Genomic DNA, 22,608 nt, shown 5'->3' on the forward strand with positions numbered 1-22,608 from the left:
GCTTTAGGTTCCCCGAGTCTGCGTGCTCTTGCCTTAATGTTCCCCGTGTCTGCGTGCACTCGCTTTAGGTTCCCCGAGTCTGCGTGTTCTCGCCTTAACGTTCCCCGGTGTCTGCGTGTTCTCGCCTTAACGTTCCCCATGTCTGCGTGTTCTCGCCTTAACGTTCCCCGTGTCTGCGTGCACTCGCCTTAACGTTCCCCGTGTCTGCGTGCACTCGCTTTAGGTTCCCGGTGTCTGCGTGCTCTCGCCTTATAGTTCCCCGGTGTCTGCGTGCTCTCGCCTTAACGTTCCCGGTGTCTGCGTGCTCTCGCCTTAACGTTCCCCAGTGTCTGCGTGCACTCGCTTTAACGTTCCCCGGTGTCTGCGTGCTCTCGCCTTAACGTTCCGTGTTTCTGCGTGCACTCGCTTTAGGTTCCCCATGTCTGCGTGCTCCCGCCTTACGTCCCCGTGTCTGCAAGTGTTCGCCTTAACGTTCCCCGGTGTCTGTGTGCACTCGCCTTAACGTTCCCCGTGTCTGCGTGCACTCGCTTTAGGTTCCCCGAGTCTGCGTGCACTCGCTTTAGGTTCCCCGAGTCTGCGTGCTCTAGCCTTAACGTTCCCCGGTGTCTGCGTGCAGTCGCTTTAGGTTCCCCGAGTCTGCGTGTTCTCGCCTTAACGTTCCCCGTGTCTGCGTGCACTCGCTTTAGGTTCCCCGAGTCTGCGTGCTCTCGCCTTAACGTTCCCCATGTCTGCGTGTTCTCGCCTTAACGTTCCCCGGTGTCTGCGTGTTCTCGCCTTAACGTTCCCCGGTGTCTGCGTGTTCTCGCCTTAAAGTTCCCCGAGTCTGCGTGTTCTCGCGTTAACGTTCCCTGTGTCTGCGTGCTCTCGCCTTAACGTTCCCGCCTTAACGTTTCCCGTGTTCGCGTAATCTCGCCTTAACGTTCCCTCTGTCCATGTGATCTTGCCTTAACGTGCCCGTGTCCGCGTGCACTCGCCTCACGTCCACCCATGCTCGCGTGCACTCGTTCGTGGTTGATTTGAAAGGTAAGCGGGAGTCATACCTCCCCTTTCACGTGCACACGGGCGGTGATTTGAGCAGAGGGTGGGATGAGAGGGTTACCCACAGGCACCCGCAGGGTCACCTTGACCTTGACCTTGACCTGGTCCTGGCTGCAGTGTGTGTGGCAGGTTTGGGGGGTTATCAGCTGGATGCGCAGCTGCCTGTGCGGGGTAGGGAGTCGCTCCTTTTGTTTCCGATGCCGAAATAAGACAAACCGTTTACCTCTGAGCTCCGTGCAGACTGATGAGAGAATATGGGGCGGGGTGGGGGGGGGCGTGGGGGGAACCCACTTCCCACAAGCTGCAATCTCAGACCGTGGGCGCATTATTGTATGGGTCACCTATTCCTCTTTTTGTTTACTTTTATTTTTTTAAATATATTTTTGTTGATTTCAGAGAGGAAGGGGGAGAGAGAGAGAGACATCAATGAGAGAGAACCCTTGATCGGCTGCCTCCTGCACGCCCCCCACTGGGGGTGAAGCCCACAACCCCGGCATGTGCCCTTGACCGGGAATGAAACGGTGACCTCCTGGTTCCTGGGGCGCTGCTCAGCCGCTGAGCCACGCCGGCGGGCGCCTACCCTCCTTTTGTAAGTGGACGAAACAGCGCCTTCCCCCCTTTGGGGCTAGGCCCCCGGGCCCGTTGGGGTGGTCACCCCCTCAGACCTCACGTGGAACTTGTTGCTTCGCATGGGCGGGGCGGTTTGCCACGTGTCTTGCTCGGGCGGTGGAGATGTGAGCTCACCCTACAGCGGACACAGCCGCCCGTCCCTCGGAGAGTGGCAGGTGGCATCGCTGTGCCCGCTGTCCGCCCGGGACGGTGAGCGGTGGTGGCGAGCAGCGCGTCCGTGGCTCAGCGTGGGGAGGGCTGGCTGAGCCTCGTCCCGGACACGTGCCCGCGTGCCTGCCGGGTGGGGACACGCAGTCCGGTAGCTGTCGGCCTGAGGACCGCACGGCCCCTGGAGCGAAGCCGTGGCGACTCTGAGACGCCTTGGAGTACGCGGAGCCAGGCACGGTTCCCGGCCTGCGCGGTGAGGTGCGATAGGACTGCAGGGTCTGCCTCAGCGCTGCTCGGGCCGGGCACCTGTCGGTCACCCACGAAGGCCCGCGGAGGAAATGGAGACGGTGTGGCCCAGTGGGTAGACGGCGCGTCAGCCTGCGGACTACAGGGCTCCGGGTCCAGCTCTGCTCAAGGGCACGTACCTTGGTTGCAGGCTCCTTCCCCAGCCTGGTCGGGCGCGTGCAGGAGGCAGCCAATCGATGTCTCTCTCTCTCCCCCTCTCCCCGCCTCCACTCTCTCCAAAACTCAATGGAAAAGTAGCTTCAGGTGAGGATTAATTAAAACAAACAAAAAGAGGGTTTGCTAGGGCTAGGGCTGCTCAGACAGACGAGGTTCGGGGGTGCCTGGACTGCCCTTTGGGGATGGGGCAGGGCAGTGACTGATGGGGTACAGGCCTTCCCGTGGGGCGTGATGGTGTTATTCGAAGGCTGATGGTGCCGGTGACGGGGGCACAACCGAATGTTCTGAAAGCAGTTGCAGGCGCCCAGCAGGCGTGGCTCAGTGCTTGAGCGTCGACCTAGGAACCAGGAGGTTACGGTTCGATTCCCGGTCAAGGGCACATGCCCGGGTTGCGGGCTCGATCCCCAGTAGGGGGCGTGCAGGAGGCAGCTGATCCATGATTCTCTCTCATCATGGATGTTTCTATCTCTCTCTTCCTCCCTGAAATCAATAAAAGTATATTTTAAAAAACAGAAAAAAGAAAAAGCACACTTCTGGTGAAAAAGTGGTTTCTTTTATTTATTATTATTATTATTATTATTATTATTTTTTAAATATATCTTATTGACTTTTTACAGAGAGGAAGGGAGAGGGATAGAGAGTCAGAAACATCGATGAGAGAGAAACATCGATCAGCTGCCTCCTGCACATCCCCCACTGGGGATGTGCCCGCAACCAAGGTACATGCCCTTGACCGGAATCGAACCCGGGACCCTTCAGTCCGCAGGCCGACGCTCTATCCACTGAGCCAAACCGGTCTCGGCAATTTATTATTATTATGTTTAAAATATATTTTTATTGCTATCAGAGAAGGAGAACGTGAGAGAAACATCGATGATGAGACAGAAGCATGGATCAGCTGCCTCCTGCACGCCCCCTTCCTGGGGATCGAGCCCACAACCGAGGTGCATGCCCTTGACCGGAATCGAACCCGGGACCCTTCGGTCTGCAGGCCGACGCTCCATCCACTGAGCCACCCCGGCCAGGGCGGAAGCGGTTTCCTTTAGAGCTCAGGACATGCAGGTGGTCGTGGACTCGTTCCTAACGGGCAGCGTTGCCCTGAGCTGCTCAGTCAGCTGTGAGCCGGACGGAAAGTGCACGGCGGGCTTCGTTTCCTGGAGAAAAAAGAAGAAAAAAGGAAAGAAAGGAAAGGAAGTTATCTGAACAGCTCTTTGCTACTTTGTTGCTGCGCGTGGTGACTGTCGCCGGGCGTGGTACCAGCTCGGAGTGGCCAGCCGAGCGCACTTGGACATAGTGGCAAGGAGCTGGGTGCAGAGAGCGGGGCACCCGGGTGTGGGGGGGCGTCGGGAGGGGGCGGGAAGACCCCGCCCGCCCCAGAGGAACCCGCCTGCTCTGTGCTTGGGGGTTCTGTCTGCAAGGAGGGGGCTGCTTCTTCTTAAATGTGTTTTCACTGAGTTCAGAGAGGAAGGGAGGGGGCGGGAGGGAGGGAGAAACATCCACGGTGACAGAGACTCATGCATCGGCTGCCTCCTGCGCCCCACACTGCGGACCGGGCCGAGCCAGGGGGCCCCCGGAGGCCACCCGCTGCCCCTGTGCCACCGGAGCTGAGCTCGGTTCGCGTTTGCAAACGGCGGGAAAAGCGGGCGCTCTGGGGACACCGGAAAGGACGTGAGGGCCCGGGCCCGTGCAGGGAGCGGTGTTGGGGCGGTCACCCCCCTCACATGTGTGTGGGGCCTGTGCTCGCGTTCTCGGTGCGGAGGCCGGGGCGCAGGGCCCCGTGGCCCCCGGAGCCGGGAGCTTTCCTCCCCGGTGCGGACACAGCCAGAGTGAGTCCCTGCCACCCCTCCCCCCCAGGTCTGACCTGTACCTCCCCCCCTCGAACCCTGACCCCGTCCCCCTCCCACCTTGTGGCCGATGCTCGGTGGTCCACGCTCAGCCACTCCTTTGCCATGAACGTCGTGAAGGTAAAATGCCGCTGTACCTGGGACGGGTGATGCATGAAACCTCATTGGTTATTTCTTCTCTCTTTTTTAACATATATATTTTTTTAATATATTTTATTGATTTTTTACAGAGAGGAAGGGAGAGGGATAGAGAGCTAGAAACATCGATGAGAGAGAAACATCCATCAGCTGCCTCTTGCACACCTCCCACTGGGGATGTGCCCGCAACCCAGGTACATGCCCTTGACCGGAATCGAACCCGGGACCTTCCAGTCCACAGGCTGACGCTCTATCCACTGAGCAACCCGGTCAGGGCAATTTCTTCTCTCTTTTTTAAAAAATATATTTTTACTGATTTCAGAGAGGAAGGGGAGGGAGAGAGAGATGGAAACGTCGATGATGATGCGAGAGAAGCATCGGGCCCCCTGCACGCCCGCCTCTGGGGGTGGAGCCCCCACCCCGGGCCTGTGAACGGAATGGTGACCTCCTGGTTCCTGGGTCCACGCTCGGCCACGGAGCCCCGCCCGGGGGCTTGCCCGCGTGCTGCCAGCGTTGTCCTGGGGGGACCTTTCCGAGGAGGAAACCAATGAAGACTCGGACCGGATCCCATCGGTCTCGGGAGGCTGCTGCAATGTTGAGATTTCCCCTTTAGACACGTTCCGCTCTGATGCACGTAGCGAGGAGGCAGGGGACGCGCCTGTGATTGATTGATGGCAAGGGGGGCAGTTGGGGGTGATTGATTGATTGATTTCAAAAAGGAAGGGAGAGGGAGAGAAAGAGAAACATCGGTGATGAGAGAGAATCATGGATCAGCCGCCTCCTGCACGCCCCCTACTGGGCATCGAGCCCGCAACCCGGGCATGTGCCCTTGACCGAATGGAACCCGGGACCCTGCGGTCCGCAGGCCGACGCTCTACCCACTGAGCCACACTGGCCAGGGCAGGAGTGTTATTGAAACGCGCTGCAGGCAGCCTCGGGCCTGGCCCTGGGCAGGTGCTGGGGGCCACCAGGCGATGTATCTCTTTCACGTAGATGTTTCTCTGCCTGTGTCTCTCCCCTTCCCATCCACGCTCCTTAAAAATCAGTGGGCTCGGCCGGCGTGGCTCAGAGGTTGAGCGTGGACCTAGGAACCAGGAGGTCACGGTTTGATTCCTGGTCAGGGCACATGCCCGGGTTGTGGGCTCAATCCCCAGTGTGAGGCGTGCAGGAGGCAGCCGATCCATGATTCTCTCTCATCATGGATGTTTCTCTCTCTCTCTCTCCCTTCCTCTCTGAAATCCATAAAAAACTTTTTAAAATAAAAATAATTTAAAAAATCATTGGAGCCCTAACTGGTGTGGCTCAGTGGATAGAGCGTCGGCCTGCGGACGGAAGGGTCCCGGGTTCGATTCCGGTCAAGGGCATGTACCTTGGTTGCAGGCACATCCCCAGTAGGAGGTGTGCAGGAGGCAGCTGATGGATGTTTCTAACTCTCTCTTCCTCTCCCTTCCACTCTGTAAAAAATCAATAAGATATATTTTTTAAAATCATTGGAAAATATCCTCAGGTGCGTATTAAGATCAACAACAACAAAAAAGGAAGCCACGGCAGGCGCCCCTCCTCTGGTTGGAGACGCGGGGAGGGAGGGTCGGAATGAGCTAGGCCAGGGGTGGGCAAACTTTTTGACTCGAGGGCCACAATGGGTTCTTAAACTGGACCGGAGGGCCGGAACAAAAGCATGGATGGAGTGTTTGTGTGAACTAATATAAATTCAAAGTAAAGGAGCGGAGGGGAGAGCAAGAGAACCGGATAGAACAGCCGGATCCGGCCCGCGGGCCGTAGTTTGCCCACGGCTGAGCTAGAGAGACTTCCTTTGGTTTTGTTTTGTTCATCCTCACCCGAGGCTGTTTTTCGTGTTGATTTTCAGGGCGAGGAGGAGAGAGAGGGGAAGACTGAGAGAAACATCCATGTGAGAGACACTCCAGTGGGCTGCCTCCTGCACGCCCCCGACCAGGGCCAGGGCCAGGGCCGGGGAGGAGAGGGCAACCGTGGTACGTGCCCTGGACCGGGGTCGAACCCGGGACCCTTGGGTCCGCAGGCCGACGCGCTATCCACTGAGCCACGGGGGCCGGGGCGAGCTCGACTTGGGACGGCACGGTGACCGCCCGGCCGCTTTCCCTGCTGACCCAGTTCCAGAGCTGCCAGCTAGTGATGGAGGGGAGCCCGCTGGCCGCCCGCAGGACCTAAAAATAGCTCATTGAGGAGACAGCCAGGGGACGGCCGTGGCCTGGGGCCTGTCTCGCGGGGCCTTCGGCTTCGGGAGGGGGGGCTGGCCTGGACGTGGGCGGTTCCGGCCCTTCCTCCTCTGCTGCATCCGTCCCCGTGTCCGATCTGCTTCTCTAAGGGTTCTCTCCCCACGCCTTGCCCCCCGTGACCGCAGAGTGGGATGTGCCTGCAGGCCGCCCCCACGAGGCAGATCCCAGCTTTATGGCAAGAACCGGGGCGGCAGCTGTAACCCGGGAGGTTGCGGTTCGATTCCCGGTCGGGGCACATGCCCGGGTGGCAGGCTCGATCCCCAGTGCAGGGCGTGCAGGAGGCAGCCGGTCCGTGGTTTTCTCTCATCATGGATGTTTCTTTCTTTCCTTTTTTTTTTTTATTTTAATATATTTTATTGCTTTTTTACAGAGAGGAAGGGAGAGGGATGGAGAGTTAGAAACATCGATGAGAGAGACACATCCATTAGCTGCCTCCTGCACACCTCCCACTGGGCACGTGCCCACAACCAAGGTACGTGCCCTTGACCGGATTCGAACCTGGGACCTTCAGTCCGCAGGCCGACGCTCTATCCACTGAGCCACACCGATTTCGGCTCATCATGGATGTTTTTGTCTCTCTCTCCCTTCCTGTCTCTGAAACCAATTTAAAAAGAACTTATCTATACTAATAATTTATACTAATAAAAGGATGATATGCTAATTAGACCGGGAGACCTTCCAGATGTCCTTCCAGACAAAGCCATGGTGGCGGGACCAAGGCAAAGGCGGTTAGGGGAGGGCAGTGGGGGGCAAGCAGGCCAGCAGTGGGGGGCAGTTGGGGGCAATCAGGCTGGTGGGGGGAGCAGTTGAGGGCAAGCAGGCTGGTGGGGGGGCATTGGGGGGCGATTAGGCTGGCAAGGGGGCAGTTGGGGGTGAGCAGGCTGGCAGGGGGGCAGTTGGGGGCGATCAGGCTGGCTGGGGAGGCAGTTGAGGCCGAGCAGGCCGGCATGGGGGGTAGAGGGGGTGAGAAGGCCGGTGGAGGGGGCAGTTGGGGGTGAGCAGGCCGGCAGGCAGAGTGGTTAGGGGCGATCAGGCAGGCAGGCAGGTGAGCGGTTAGGAGCCAGCGGTCTGGATTGTGAGAGGGATGTCCCAGATTGGGAGAGGGTGCAGGCCAGGCTGAGGGACACCCCCCCCCATGCATGAATTTCATGCACTGGGCCTCTAGTTAATAAAATAAAAATAAAAATAAACTTGGCACTGCCCGTCGCTCTTGGTCACTGCCCGTCCTCTCTGACGCTGTGCCGTGCGGCTGACGTGTGCGTCTCTAGATAAACGCCCGTGAGGCGTGAGGTCGGGCGCCAGCTGTGGCTCTGAGTATTTGGAATCTTATCCTTACTAAGCGCCCAATCAGGCATTGGCTGGTATTTTTTTTATTGATTTGGACCCGCCTTTCTTAGGTGTTGGGACACGTTTCTCCGTCATAAAGTGGGAATGTCACCGTCCCGTCTGAAACAGCAAATGGTATGGGGGGGCCTCTGGGCCAGCCGCTCCCTCATCTCGAGCCCGCCCCGTGGGGCATCCCCTGGCCTGCCGTTGCTCCAGGAGGCGGCGTTCTCGCCGGGAGGGACATCACGCTGCGGATGAGACTTCACCCGCCTGGTTAATGTGTGGGGGCTGCTGCCTCCCTCCAGGGTTCAGGCCTCACGGGCGAGCTCGCTGATGCCCGCGGGTTCTCTCGTTCTGAAGGGTTGATGGGGGATCCGGCTCTGTCTGACGTATCCGTGTCCTGCATGGAGCTGGTTCTTGTGTGTGTTTTGTTTTTTGATTTTTTAAATTAAGAACTGGTGGGGGGACAGTTGGGGGCGATCAGGCCGGCGGAGGGGGTGATCAGGCCGGCAGGGGAGGGCAGTTGGGGTCGATCAGGCCGGCGGGGGGAGGCAGTTGGGGCGATCAGGAGGCAGCCGACCCATGGTTGTTTCATCTCATCATGAAATATTTTTTAATATTTTCTTTATGTTTTCATTGATTTCTGAGAGAGGAAGGGAGAGGGAGAGAGAGAAACATCAATGATGAGAATCACTGGTCGGCTGCCCCCTGCAGGCCCCCTTCTGGGCAATCAACATTTTTTTTTTTAAGTCAGAGAACTCGCTGTGTGTTCCCTGTCGCTGAACGATGTTCTTGGGGAAATCTCCGATTTAGTGACGGGTCCCGGGGCGTGTTCCTGCCAGCTGGCCGGCATCCGGCACTTTCTCTGCGTCCCGCTCTTACTGTCGTGTAAAACGTACAAGCCTGCCTTTCCTGTCGGCGAGACCCCGCGATGGGGGGTGAACTTTCTCCCAGGCCCACCCCTGCTTCTCCCTCCTCATTGGAAGCCCGGGCAGAGTGTCCGCCCCGCAGCGGGGATCCGTGCCACATGGCGAGCAGGAACCTGACCTCAGGCCACGGTGGTCGAGCCCGTCCGTTCCTGCGTTTTCCATGCCCTCGGGGCGCGGGGCTGGTTGGGATGTCAGAGCCGCGGGCGTGGGCGGCCAGGGCTCCGGCTGGCAGCTGGGCCGTCTCAGGCGCCAGGCAGAGGTTCCGGTGTGGCTCCTGGCGACGCGGGTGCCTGGGCAGAATGGATGCCCAGGTGCAGCGGGCTCAGGGTGGGGGTTGTCCGGGAGCTGCGGAAGGAGGAGGGGAGGCAGGAAGCAGGAGGCTTAAGCGTCTCCCCGGGTGAGGGAGCGTTCGGCCCGCGTTCGGCCCTCTAGGTTTATACGTGTCATTTTTATTACAGTCCGTGCTGTTTATTTAGTTAAACTTTTTAACGTTCGAAGAGGACTGGGGGGTATGGGTAAGAAGCAAGAGCCTCTCTCTCCCTCTGATTTTTTTAAAAATATTTTTTCACTGATTTCAGAGAGGAAGGGAGAGAGAGAGAAACATCCATGACGAGAGAGAACCATGCATCGGCTGCCTCCCACACGGGGCATCGAGTCCACAACCCGGGCATGTGCCCTTGACCGGAATGGAACTGTGACCTCCTGGTTCATAGGTCGACGCTCAGCCCCTGAGCCACGCTGGCCGGCAACAAGAGGGACTTGATGGATGTGGCTTTGGGGTCTTGAGATGGGGAGGTGATCTGGTTGGGCCCACGGTCCCCACAGAGGGCCTCAGAGTGGTGGAGAGAGGCAGGGGGCAGACTCAGAGAGGAGAGGAGTCCCCGAGACAGAGGTCGGAGCTGTGGGCCCAGGGGCCGAGCCGCTGCACAAGGTGAGGAATCGGGGTGTCCCCTGCACCCCAGGGCGGCCCGGCCCTGTGGCCCACTGTGCACATGTGGCCTCTGGGACATAAGAGAATACACTGAGTGGCCAGATGATGATGATCTCTGAACACATAATAATCTGGTCACTCAGAGTGTGTGTGTATATATATATATATATATTAGAGGCCCGGTGCATGAGTTCGTGCATGGGTGGGGTCCGGCCAGCCTGGCCAGGGGGAGGGGACATGGGTGGTTGGCCGGCCTGCCTGCTGGTCGAGCTCCTGGTTGAAGGGACAATTTGCATATTAGCCTTTTATTCTATAGGATAGACACGGAGTGGCCAGATGATTATGCATTCAGAGATCATCCTCATCTGGCCACTCCGTGTAAGTCTGCGTTGCTTAATGCAATGAGTTGGGGTGTCTGTGTGTGTGTGAATGTGAATCCTCACCCGAGATTTTTAGAGAGAGTGGAAGGGAGGGAGAGAGAGAGAGAAACATCGATGTGAGAGAGACACATCGACTGGCCGCCTCCTGTACAAGCCCGAGCAGGGCCAGGGGTCGAACCTGCAACTGCCCCTGACCGGAATCGCACCGGGACCCTTCAGTCCGCAGGCCGGCGCTCTCTCCACTGAGCCACACCAGCCGGGGCCGCCACTGGGTTCTCCGTGGTTTGTTGTAGCGGCAGATGTGTGACCTCCAGGACCGGAAGAGAGGAACCGTGCGTGGCTTCGTGCAGCTACCTTCGTGGTGGCTCGTTACAGCGGCAGCACGCAGCCCCTACCGCGGGGAAGCCAGCCTCGGTGTTGGTATTCCGGGACGAGGGGGTGGCCCCACGTGGCAGAAGGTCAGGGAGGTCAGGGTCCAGTGCCTCTGCCTCCTTCTGCGGCCTCCTCCTTTTCAGTGAGAAAGGCGGGGATGTTCATTGCTGTCCTCGACGCTCACCCTGCCAGTGCGGCCAACAGGGGCCAGAGGCGTCCTGATCTTTGGGAGAAACCGGGAAAATCAGAACCCTACAGAACTGTGATTTTATAGCGATGGCTCAGTCCGAAGTAGAAGAGTTTATTCGTGCCCTGGCCGTTCTGGCTCCGTGGATAGAGCATCGACCTGCGGGCTGAAGGGTCCCGGGTTCGATTCCGATTCCAGTCAAGGGCACGTGCCCTGGTTGCGGGCTCGATCGCCAGTAGGGGGGCGTGCAGGAGGCAGCCGGTGCATGATTCTCTCTCATCATGGATGTTTCTCTCTCTCTCTCCCTCTCCCCTCCTGAAATCAGTAAAAAAAATATATATATATATATACTAGGAGCCCAGTGCATGAAATTCGTGCACGGGTAGGGTCCGTAGGCCTGGCCGGTGATCAGGGCCGATCTGTGGGGTGACTGGTGGGACGATCGGGAGGCCCCGCTGGCACTCGCCTTGTCTGGCCTGGGGCCTGCGGGCTCGGGGCCGCTCCCTGCGTTGAGCGTCTTCCCCCTGGTGGTCTGTGCACGTCACAGCGACCGGCCGTTCCACCGTCCAGTCGATTTGCATATTAGGCTTTTATCATATAGGATTTTTAAAAAGAGCCTGTTCGCTCATTTGAGCTGAAATCCAAGTGCATGAATTTTGTCTCCTTTCGAGTGCTCTTGGGACGCAGCTGTACAGCAGGGTCATCAGCAGCTGCCCATTTAGAACCACCGTCCCCCGTCACCCCCGCAGCCTTGGTCACGTGTGACAACAGCGGACGAACGGATTTCCTGGTTCACTCACACTGGGCTCGGAACCTGCGTGGCCCCGGCCTGCGGCGGGTGGTGGTCTGGCTTCCTCCCGAGGGAGCCACGTCTTACGTATTTCAGTTCACCTCGCAAACCGGCGAAACGTCGTATGATGGGCAGATAGGACTTGACTCAGTAACGTCGGTTTTTCGGGTGGCGTTTGCGTCAGAAAGGCCATTCTGGAGGCCTCGCCCCAGCTTCCGCGGTGCAGTGACGCTTTGGACGTGTAGAGGGAGTGCGTTCATTTACAATCCCCTGTGTCTTACCCTGGCTGGTGTGGCTCAGTGGATAGAGCGTCGGCCCGCAGACTGAAGAGTCCCAGGTTTGATTCCCGTTCGGGGCACATGCCTGGGTAGTGGGCTCGATCCCCAGTGTGGGGTGTGCAGGAGGCGGTCGGTCCATGATTCTCTCTCATCGTGGATGTTTCTCCCTATCCCTCTCCCCTCCTCTCTGAAATCAATAAAAATATATTTTAAAAAGTAACCTAATAAAAGGGTAATATGCTAATTAGACCGGGAGACCTTCCGGATGTCCTTCCAGACAAAGCCATGGTGGCAGGGCCGAGGCAGAGGCGGTTAGGGGCGAGTAGACCAGGAGGGGAGGGCAGTTGGGGGTCATCAGGCCGGCGGGGGGGAAGTTGGGGGCAAGCAGGCCGGCAGTGGGGGGCAGTTGGGGGCAATCAGGCCGGCAGGGGGGGCAGTTGGGGGTGAGCAGGCCGGCAGGCAGAGTGGTTAGGGGCGATCAGGCAGGCAGGCAGGTGAGTGGTTAGGAGCCAACAGTCCTAGATTGCGCGAGGGATGTCCAACTGCCAGTAGTCGGACATCCCCTGAGGGGTCCCAGATTGGAGAGGGTGCAGGCTGGGCTGAGGGACACCCCGCCCCGGTGCATGAATTTTGTGCTCCGGGCCTCTAGTAATAAAAAAAAAATCCCTGTGCCTTAGACCGAATGGGGAAGCTTGTTTTTACACATGGGAAGCTGTGGCAGGCGTTTGGTGACGCCATGACAGTGTAACCGCATGTCTTGTTTAACCTTCATGCGCACACACCTACCTGGTAGGTGACCTTTGCTTCGAGGGCCTGGGAGCGTTTTTGGAAAAACAGCCGTATTGAGGCACAGTTCACACGCCACGGAGTTCACGTGCTGTAAATGCACGGTTCCGTGGTTTTTGTAAGTCCATCTCGAGTTGTGAAGACATGACCGCCATGCACTTTAGGACCCTTGTCGCCCCGGAGAGAAATCTCTGCCCATCAGCAGGCCTGCCCCACCTCCCCCCAGCCGTGGGCAACCACAAATCTGCTTCGTGTGGCTGTGGACTTGCCACGGCGAATGTTTCAAACAAATGGGGTCAGACAGGGCGTCTTCTGTGTGTGACCTCTTTTATCCTATATAATGAAGAGCTAATATGCAAATGGTCATCACGCCCTCACGCCGCAATGCCGAACGGCTCAGACACTCAACGCTGGGGAGAGAGGCATGGGGACCATCCAGGCTGCGGCCCGGGAGAGTGACAAGCTGCACCCCACCCCCGCCCTGCGGTCCCGGGTGCCAGTGCCTGCAGCCGGCCAGAGGGAGGGAAGCCCAGGTCCTGGGTGCCTGCGACCAGCCGGAGGAGGGAATCTGGGTCCCAGATGTGTGGCGAGGCAGAGGCGGTTACGGGCGATCAGGCAGGCAGGCAGAGGGCTTAGCGGTGATCAGGGAGGCAGAGGGCTTAGCAGTGATCAGGCAGGCAGAGGGCTTAGGGGCGATCAGGGATGCAGAGGGCTTAGCGGTGATCAGGGAGGCAGGCAGAGGGGTTAGGGGCGATCAGGGAGGCAGGCAGGAAGGCGAGCGGTTAGGAGCCAGCGGTTTAGGATTGTGAGAGGCAGTCGGACATCCTCTGAGGGGTCCCGGGTTGGAGAGGGTACAGGCTGGGCTGAAGGACCCTCCACCCCTGTGCACAAATTTCATGCACCGGGCCTCTAGTTTGGTATAAACGCTCTCAAAGTTTATCCCAGTGTGGGGCGTGCAGGAGGCAGCCGAGCCACGTGTCTCTCTCACACCGATGTTTCTCTCCGTCTCTCCCCCTCCCTTCCACGCTCTCTGAAAATCAGTGGGAAAATATGCTCGGGTGAGGATTAAAGAAAGGGAATATTGTGCGACTGCCAACTTACTAAAACTTTCTGTGGGTTTGGTTCCCCCCGTTCATTTTAGCGCTGGCGGGTCATACCATTCTAAGCCCGGTTGGCTCCCGCGAGCCCCTCATCTCGTGCCAGATTTCCCCGGGACAGATCACGTCGTGGCCGGATCGGTGTTGGGCGTTGCCTGGGGTGCGTGGGGGAGCGAATCGTGTTTGTCGCGTGTGGCAGCTGGCTCTGCTGGCGTGGCGTGTGGGTGAACGGCCCACAAGCCGTGTCTGCGCCGCGCACTCATACTCACCCGTGCGCATTCATAGGTGTTGGCTCTGCCCCTCCCGCCAGCGTGGGATACGTGTTAGTCGCCCCGGGACACGTTAGGGGGGATCGGGTGCGTGTGGATGTCTTGTCGGCGGGCACGCCCCCTTATTGAAGTAGCTCGCACTTTTGCCCTGAATGACAAAAACCCACGAGCGTGATAAAGCGGCACCTTCTGCAGGGACGCGTGGCCAGGAAGGAGGCATCTCCGAGCAGACGCAGAAACGTGTCTTCCCATCCATCCTCCGGTAAAAATCGAGCGGTGTTGGCCGCACGTCCTTTTCTCTGAACCTACCGTGCGAGCGTGTTTATTTTTCTTCGGAGTTGACAGAAAAAATAGTGGCTTCCCCGTGGTTGGGCTCCTGCTGTTGATTTGTTTTATTTTTATTTATTTATTTGGATATTTTTATTGATTTCAGAGAGGAAGGGAGAGAGCTAGACAGAGAGAAACATCCATGATGAGAGGGAATCATTGATCGGCTGCCTCCTGCACATCCCCTACTCGGAGGGGGGATGGAGCCCACAACCTGGGCACTTGCCCTGGGCCGGAATCGAACCTGGGACCCTTCAGTCCGCAGGCCGACACTCTGTCCACTGAGCCACACCGGCCAGGGCTGCTGATTCGTTTCAGATGCTCACCTGCCAGGTGCCTGCTGTGCCCCGGGCTCGGAGCATGAAAGAAAGCGGTTCCTGGTGATTCGATGAGCCCGCGATCCGGGGATCAGGGGGTGCCCGGGACTCGCCGTCCTCCCGCCTCTCTCCCACTTTCCCTGAAAACCAACGGGAACATGCTGTCGGGGGCGGGTTAACCAACCAACAGACAGAACGGAATAAAATGGAAGAAGTGAAGTGCTGCGATCGGACCTGAGTTCGTAAACGTGTTGAAGGCTGCGTGTGATTGCCGTGTTCTGGATGCAGACACGCTCCGACGACGGTGGTCCCCCCCCCCCCCGCCCACGGGCATTCTCCCAGCTCCTCGACCCCGACCCGGGCGTGTGCCCGCTGACGGAGCCGGCGGGAACCTGCTGTCCTGTCGGCGTGGACGATGCCGCCTCACTCCGTGTTTTTCGTTGGCAGGTAACTGAAGACCCGCGCAGCCTGCACGCACACCGGGACCGGGACGGGGACGGGGACGGGACCCGCCGCCGCCTTGGGCTCTGGTGAGTGACGCTGTGAAGGGATTGCTTGTCGGTGATGATGCCCCGTCCGCCTCTTCGTGTGTCCCGGGTTGGAGTTAAACGGGGCCGCACGGGCGGCGTGTGGAAGCGGCGTGGCTCGGGTTGGTGGAGGGAGGTGGTGGCTGACGTCCGCGAGGCCGAAGCTTCAGGAGAGAACGGAAACGCTGCCTGGCCGGTGTGGCCCAGCGGCTGAGCATTGACCTACGAACCGGGAAGTCACGGTTGGACTCCCAGCCAGGGCACATGCCCAGGTTGTGGGCTCCATCTCCAGTAGGGGGCGTGCAGGAGGCAGCCGGTCCATGATTCTCTCTCATTGATGTTCCTCTCTCTCTCTCTCCCTCTCTCCCTCCCTTCCTCTCTGTGAGATCAATAAAAATATCCTATATAACAAAAGCCTAATATGCTAGGTGTCTGGTCGTCCTGACATCCAGTCGGCCATTCAACCAATCAAAGCATAATATGCTAATGATATGCTAAGGCCGGTCAACCGCTCGCTATGACGTGCACTGACCACCAGGGGGCAGACGCTCCGACCGGTAGGTTAGCTTGCTGCTGGGGTCTGGCCAATGGGACGAACACACCCTGGAGCCCTCCCACGGTCCCTCCCTGGCTGGCCAACCTCCTGCGCCCCTCCCCGGCCCCGATCGTGCACCAGTGGGGTCCCTGGGCCTGGCCTTCGCCCTCTTGCAATCAGGGCTGAGGGGACCCCCCCCCCCCCCCCGCCCAGTGCACTAACTTCGTGCACCGGGCCTCTAGTATTAAAACAATACAGAAAGCCGTGCAGAGGTGCCCAGAATGGCTCCCTGTGGCAGCCCCCTTCCCACTGCGCTCTCTCGCAGCGAGATCTGTCCCGGCCACCGTCCCCTCCTTCGCTGGTGGCCACAGCTCCCTGTAACGGGCCCAGGTCACAGCGCCCGCGTGTCCTTTAGTCCGCTTTCCTCTTTCCCCTCCTGGGCTTGGCTCTGCGTGTGTCAGCGTGTGAGCCCCTTTGCAACATGCATGATGAAGTCTTGTCTTTATGGGAAAGGCCTCTCCATTATTCTTTCTTTTTAATATGTATTTTTATTGATGTCAGCGAGGAAGGGAGAGGGTCGGAGAGAGAGAAGCATCGATGACGAGAGAGAATCACGGATCGGCCGCCTCCTGCACGCCCCCTCCTGGGAATGGAGCCTGCAACCCGGGCATGTGCCCTGACTGGGAATCCAACCTCGACCTCCTGGTTCCTAGGTCGATGCCCAACCCCTGAGCCATGCCGGCTGGCCTGGCGTGGAATTCTTAGCACCAACCAGCAAACCACTTCCCATCCCCCATCCCCCAAACCAAAGTGCTGCTGTTGGGGGTGGCTGTGAAGCTGAGGGGTGTGGGAAGTCGTCAGGGTCCTTATTAGGAACACGTGCACACACACACACACACATACATACACTCACACACACACATACATACACACACACACACACACACACACACACACACACACAGGTTGAGTTGAGACTCGGGGGCACTGCCCACAGCAGAAAGGACCCCAGGGTGGAGGCTGAACTGGAGCTCCGTGGGGCGCCGGGTGGGAAGGGATGCTGCAGGGACAGGCCTGTCACCTGTGCTCCCTCCAAGGGGTCGCCTGCGGCTGGGTGCAGGGGCGGCTCTGGCAGGTACCACTCCCCACCCTAGCCCTGGACTAATGGAGCAGCACGGGCCGTTCTGTTAGGGAGACCAAGTCTTTGCAGCCTCTCTCATGGGGGTGGGGCAGGGGGCGCTCACACGGCTTGCAACACGGACACCGTTGATGAACATGAAAAAGCCGGGTGCTTCTGAGCCCCGTGTGTGTCCTGTTGGCAGGCGCCGCAGGTGTAAGCAGGACAGAGGTGCTTGCGACTTAATAAGCCGGTGCTCCAAGGGGGTCAAGGTCAACCGAAACCGGGCCCCCAGTGAGCTCCCTGGCAGCCCTGGGCCCCAAGGGGGTCGCAGGTCAAGGTCAATGTGAAATGCCTCCAGCGAAGACGGGCAGGCATTATGTCACAGGTTCAGGCCATTTGTTGTTTGTTTTCCCCTGCACATTTGGGAATGTGTGAATCGCCCTGTGTGAAACCACAGAGAAGGCGGGGGCAGCGGGGAGTGGGGTCTGATACAGCCCTTGCCAGCAGGGAGCTGAAGCATCTTGTTGTACCAGCATCCATCTCCATGGCAACATGATGCAGGAGGCCCTAACAGGTTCAGCATTTGCAGCATCTCCTCTGGCACAGTTTTGGGGGGCGGGGTGGGGTGGGAACCTGGGGTAGCAGACACAGGGCTCCTTACTCTTTTGTTGTTGTGCATCCTCACCCGAGGATATCTTTCCATCCGTTTTTATTTTATTCAATATATTTTTATTGATGTCAGAGAGGAAGGGAGAGGGAGAGAGAAACATCCATGATGCAAGAGAATCACGGATCGGATGCCTCCTGCACGCCCCCTACTGGGGATCGAGTCTGCAACCCGGGTGTGTGCCCTTGACCGGGAATCGAACCGTGACCTCCTGCTTCATAGGCCAATGTCAGCCACTGAACCACACCGGGTGGGGGGGTGGGGCGCAACACTGTTGGGGACTTAGGCGGCTTCCTGTTCGTGCCTTAGGCTGGATCGCCGGACGTCTAGGCTGATGACCAATTGCTTTCCCGAAAGGTTGTGTATTGCCGAATTGTCCCGTATTGCCGGGGTTGGGGCACAGTCCCCTCACACAGCCTCCCTGGTTGGGGTCCGCTGAGCTGAGATAGGGGGGCATCCCTTTTTCCCTTGGAATGTTTCATTTTATGTGTCAGTCACTCACATTTCTTCTTCTGTGAAATGGACATAATCCGAGCTCCAAGGGCGTGTCTCGGGGTCTGATCGGACCTGCACTTTGTGGGGTTCACTTACGTGGCAGGTGTTTTCAGGGCGGTGACCTTGCCCTGGCCGGTTGCTCAGTGCTGAGAGCGGCAGCTGCTGGCTGAAGGGTCCAATTCCTGTCAAGGGCACGTACCTCGGTTGCAGGCGAGATCCCTGGCCCTGGACGGGCTGCCTGCACGATCGGTGTGTCTCTGTCACGTCGATGTTTCTCTCTCTCCCTCTTCCTCTCTCTCTGGAAATCCGTAGAAAAATATCCCTGGGTGAGGGTTAAAAAAAGAAACAGTGAAGGACTGATGTCGGAGTTTCCCTAACCCGGCGGTTCTGGCTGGCACCTCGTTCTCCTGCCGCTAGCCTCACTCGGCGTCTGCAGGGTAGGGCTGCATATGAAACAAGAAGGGGGGGCGGGGGGCAGAGACAGGGAGGCCAGTGGGCCCAGTGAGGGCGAACATTACGCTTAGGGGCGCCCATGCTCCCCGCTTCCCGCCTCTCCTTAAAGGGGCCCTGGGTGTGGAGAGTTGTGGCCCCTTGGGAGGGAGACTGGATGTGTGTGAATGGCAGGAGGGTGTGTTCATTTGCTGCCTCTCATATTCTCTACTTGGCTTATCCACAGACAGTGTTTTTGCCTGGCTGGTGTGGCTCCTTAGCTGAACATCCTCCTGTGGGGAACACACATTCCTGTGGGGGAAAAGCACCTTCCTGTGGGGGAACTCATCTTCCCGTGGAGGTAATACACCTTCCTGGGGGGAAAACACACCTTCCTATGCATGAATCCTTCTTACCCTGGGGATACACTTTTTCTTTGGGGAAAACACACCTTCCTGTGGTGGAAAGGCACCTTTCTATGGGGGAAATGCACCTTCCTCTGGGAGAAACACAACTTCCTGTAAGGGAACCCTTCTTCCTATCAGCGAAATGCCACTTCCTGTGGGGAACCCACCCTCCTATGGGGAATCCTTCTTCCTGTGTGGGAAACTCACCTTACTGTGGGGGAACCCTTCTTCCTGTCAGGGAAATGCAACTTCCTGTGGGGAGCCCATCTTCCTGTGGGGGAAACAACTTCCTGTGTGGGAGCCCTTCTTCCTGTGGGGGAAATTCAACTTCCTCTAGGGGAGCCCTTATTCCTGTAGGGAAACACATGTTCCTGTGGGGAACCCTTCCTGTGGGGGAAGCCTACTTCCTGTGGGGGAAACGCACCTTCCTGTGGGGGAACCCTTCTTCCTGTTGGGGAAATGCAACTTCCTGTGGGTGATCCCTTCTTCCTATAAGCGAAATGCAACTTCCTGTGGGGAACCCACCTTCCTGTGGGGTAACACTTTTTCCTGTCAGAGAAATGCAACTTCCTGTGGGGAATCCTTCTTCCTGTGGGGGAAACTCACCTTCCTGTAGGGGAAGCCTTCTTCCTGTCAGGGAAATGCAACTTCCTGTGGGGAACCCATCTTCCTGTGTGGGAAACGCAACATCCTGTGGGGGAACCCTTCTTCCTGTCAGGGAAATGCAACTGCCTGTGGGGAACCCTTCTAACTGTGGGGGAAATGCAACTTCCTGCGGGGGAGCCCTTCTTCCTGTAGGGGAAACACACCATCCTAATTAGGGTCCTAATTAGGAACACGAGCGCGCACACACACACACACATACATACACACAGTCACACACACACACACACACACAGGTTGAGTTGAGACTCGGGGGCACTGCCCAGAGCAGAAAGGACCCCAGGGTGGAGGCTGAACTGGAGCTCCGTGGGGCGCCGGGTGGGAAAGGACGCTGCAGGGACAGGCCTGTCACCTGTGCTCCCTCCAAGGGGTCGCCTGCGGCTGGGTGCAGGGGCGGCTCTGGCAGGTACTACCCCCCACCCCTGCCCTGGACTAATGGAGCAGCACGGGCCGTTCTGTTAGGGAGACCAAGTCTTTGCAGCCTCTCTCATGGGGGTGGGGCAGGGGGAGCTCACACAGATTGCAACATGGACACCGTTGATGAACATGAAAAAGCCAGGTGCTTCTGAGCCCCGTGTGTATCCTGTTGGCAGGCGCCGCAGGTGTAAGCAGGACAGAGGTGCCTGCAACTTAATAAGCCGGTGCTCCAAGGGGGTCAAGGTCAACCGAAACCGGGCCCCCAGTAAGCTCCCTGGCAGCCCAGGGCCCCAGGGGGGTCGCAGGTCAAGGTCAATGTGAAATGCCTCCAGCGAAGACATTATGTCACAGGTTCAGGCCATTTGTTGTTTGTTTTCCCCTGCACATTTGGGAATGTGTGAATCGCCCTGTGTGAAACCACAGAGAAGGCGGGGGGCGGGGGGGGGGGCAGTGGGGTCTGATACAGCCCTTGCCAGCAGGGAGCTGAAGCATCTTGTTGTACCAGCATCCACCTCCACGGCAACATGATGCAGGAGGCCCTAACAGGTTCAGCATTTGCAGCATCTCCTCCAGCACAGTTTTGGGGGGCGGGGTGGGGTGGGGAACCTGGGGTAGCAGTCACAGGGCTCCTTACTCTTTTGTTGTTGTGCATCCTCACCCGAGGATGTCTTTCCATTCGTTTTTATTTTATTCAATATATTTTTATTGATGTCAGAGAGGAAGGGAGAGGGAGAGAGAAACATCCATGATGCAAGAGAATCATGGCCTGGATGCCTCCTGCACCCCCTCCCCACACTGGGGATCGAGCCTGTAACCCAGGTACGTGCCCTTGACTAAGATCGAACCCGGGACAGTTCAGGCCGTGGGCTGGCGCTCTATCCACTGAGCCACACTGGCCAGGGCTCGACGTTGCCCCGGTGAGGACTGGGGCGCCCCATTTCTTGCTGCATTGCTCACTGATCCGACTGGAAATTGGAACCGGGATAATGAGCTGGGGCCTCCACGCGCCGGACGTGAGTCCAGCAGGGAATTGAGAGCAGCCCTTGTTCCTGCGAGGCCAGGCAGGACCGTGGGAAGTGACCGCGAGGCGCGGGAGAGCTCGGCACTGGGGCTTCGGGTCCAGCGGGGTCGGGTCCCACCCCAGGTCCCACTCCTGGGTCGGATTTCTCCGTTTCCTCCCTTCCCCGGGGAGACAGAATTGTGGGCACAGGGAAGACAGGGCGCCGTTGGGCAAGATGCTGATGACCTACAGCTGCGTCCTCCCACACGCGCTTTTTCTTTTTTTAAATATTTTTTTATTTATTTCTAAAATAAATTTTCATTGATTTCAGAGAGGAAGGGAGAGGGAGGGAGAGATAGTAACATCCATGAGGAGAGAGAATCATGGACCCGCTGCCTCCTGCACGCCCCCTGCTGGGGATGGAGCCCACCACCCAGGCATGTGACCTTGACTGGAATCAAACCCAGGACCCTTCAGTCTGCAGGCCGATGCTGTATCCACTGAGCCACACCGGCCAGGATTGGTTGATGCAATTTAAATGGTAGAGGGAGAGCAGATAACAAGGGGACCATCAGACATCCCACAGAACGCCTCCAGGGGATGCAAAGCCCCGCCCCTTCAGCAAAGCCCCACCCCTTCAGCAAAGCCCCGCCCCTTCAAAAAGCTCTGCCTCAGCAAAGCCACGCCCCCTCAGCAAAGCCCCGCCCCTTCAGCAAAGCTCTGCCCCTTCAAAAAGCTCTCCCTCAGCAAAGCCCCGCCCCTTCAGCAAAGCCCCGCCCCTTCAGCAAAGCCTTGGCCCTGAGCAAATGCCCCGCCCCTTCCACAAAGTCCCTCTCACAAAGCCACGCCCTGTCTACAAAGTCACGCCCCCTTTCCCCAAACCCCGCCCCTTCTGCAAAGTCACGCCCCTTCCGCTGGAGCTGGAGGCTTGTGCAGCTGCGCACAGGCCTGTTGGGGGTCAGGCAGGTGCAGGTGACCTAGCGTGTCACGATGCACAGGGTTTTCTGGAGTTTGGGGCGCCCTGGCGAGGAGTGACCTCCCGGCCCCGCCTGGGAGATGGGTTCCGGGTGCAGCGGGCAAGGGGTCGCCAGCAGGGGCCGGGCCAGCCTTCTCCCTCACTCAGGAGCCGAGCCCCGGCACTTGGTCACCTGGAGAACAGCTTCCGTTTCATTTCGGCGACCTCACCTTTTAAATATCCCACTGGAGGGTACGAGTTCATTAGTTTAGAGAGAGAGAGAGTCGCTTGCCTTCCGGACGCTTCCCGACCGGGGATCGAACCCCCAACCTAGGTTGGGCCCTGACCAGGGATCGAACCCCCAACCTTTGGGTGTGCGTTTGATGCTCCAGCTAACGGAGCCGCCCGGCCAGGGCTAACCTACTCTGAATGGGGATGTAAAACTAGGTTTTCCATGAGATGAGTGTCTTATTGTTATTTTTTAGTTTCATAAGGTTATTTTAGCCAAACTGACCACATCCTCCGGGAGCAAGATCTCACAGTTCTGCGGCTTCTCTACGGACAGGTGTGTGTCTGAATGGCTCATCCCCTGAGACATCTTTTTGTAAAATATATTTTATTGATTTTTTTACAGAGAGGAAGGGAGGGTGAGAGAGAGTTAGAAACATCCATGAGAGAGAAACATCCATCAGCTGCCTCCTGCTCGCCCCCTACTGGGGATGTGCCCGCAACCAAGGTACATGCCCTTGACCGGAATCGAACCCGGGACCCTTCAGTCCACAGGCCGACGCGCTACCCACTTAGCCACACCGGTCAGGGCACCGATGGCATTTTAGAGAAGCAGCGTCGCGTGTGGAGCTGTGCGTGTCACACGTGGGACTACCCCCACC

The 22,608-nt window shown here is 58.2% G+C and overlaps 1 protein-coding gene across 4 annotated transcripts in view; it reads left to right on the top strand.

Annotated features, from left to right (window-relative positions):
• The window catches only part of TBL1X (transducin beta like 1 X-linked), a 137,655-nt gene that overhangs the window by 23,722 nt on the left and 91,325 nt on the right, over positions 1 to 22,608 (top strand). For 2 of the 4 annotated variants that reach the window (XM_080653579.1, XM_080653578.1), the window contains exon 2: positions 14,951 to 15,033. The exons of the other annotated variants lie outside the window; for them this stretch is intronic. The gene's annotated coding sequence lies outside the window, so the exon portion shown is untranslated. The remainder of the gene's footprint in view (positions 1 to 14,950; positions 15,034 to 22,608) is intronic. 4 annotated transcript variants of the gene reach the window in all.

This window comes from Plecotus auritus, assembly GCF_963455305.1.
Source record: "Plecotus auritus genome assembly, chromosome: X".
Lineage (NCBI taxonomy): Eukaryota > Metazoa > Chordata > Mammalia > Chiroptera > Vespertilionidae > Plecotus > Plecotus auritus.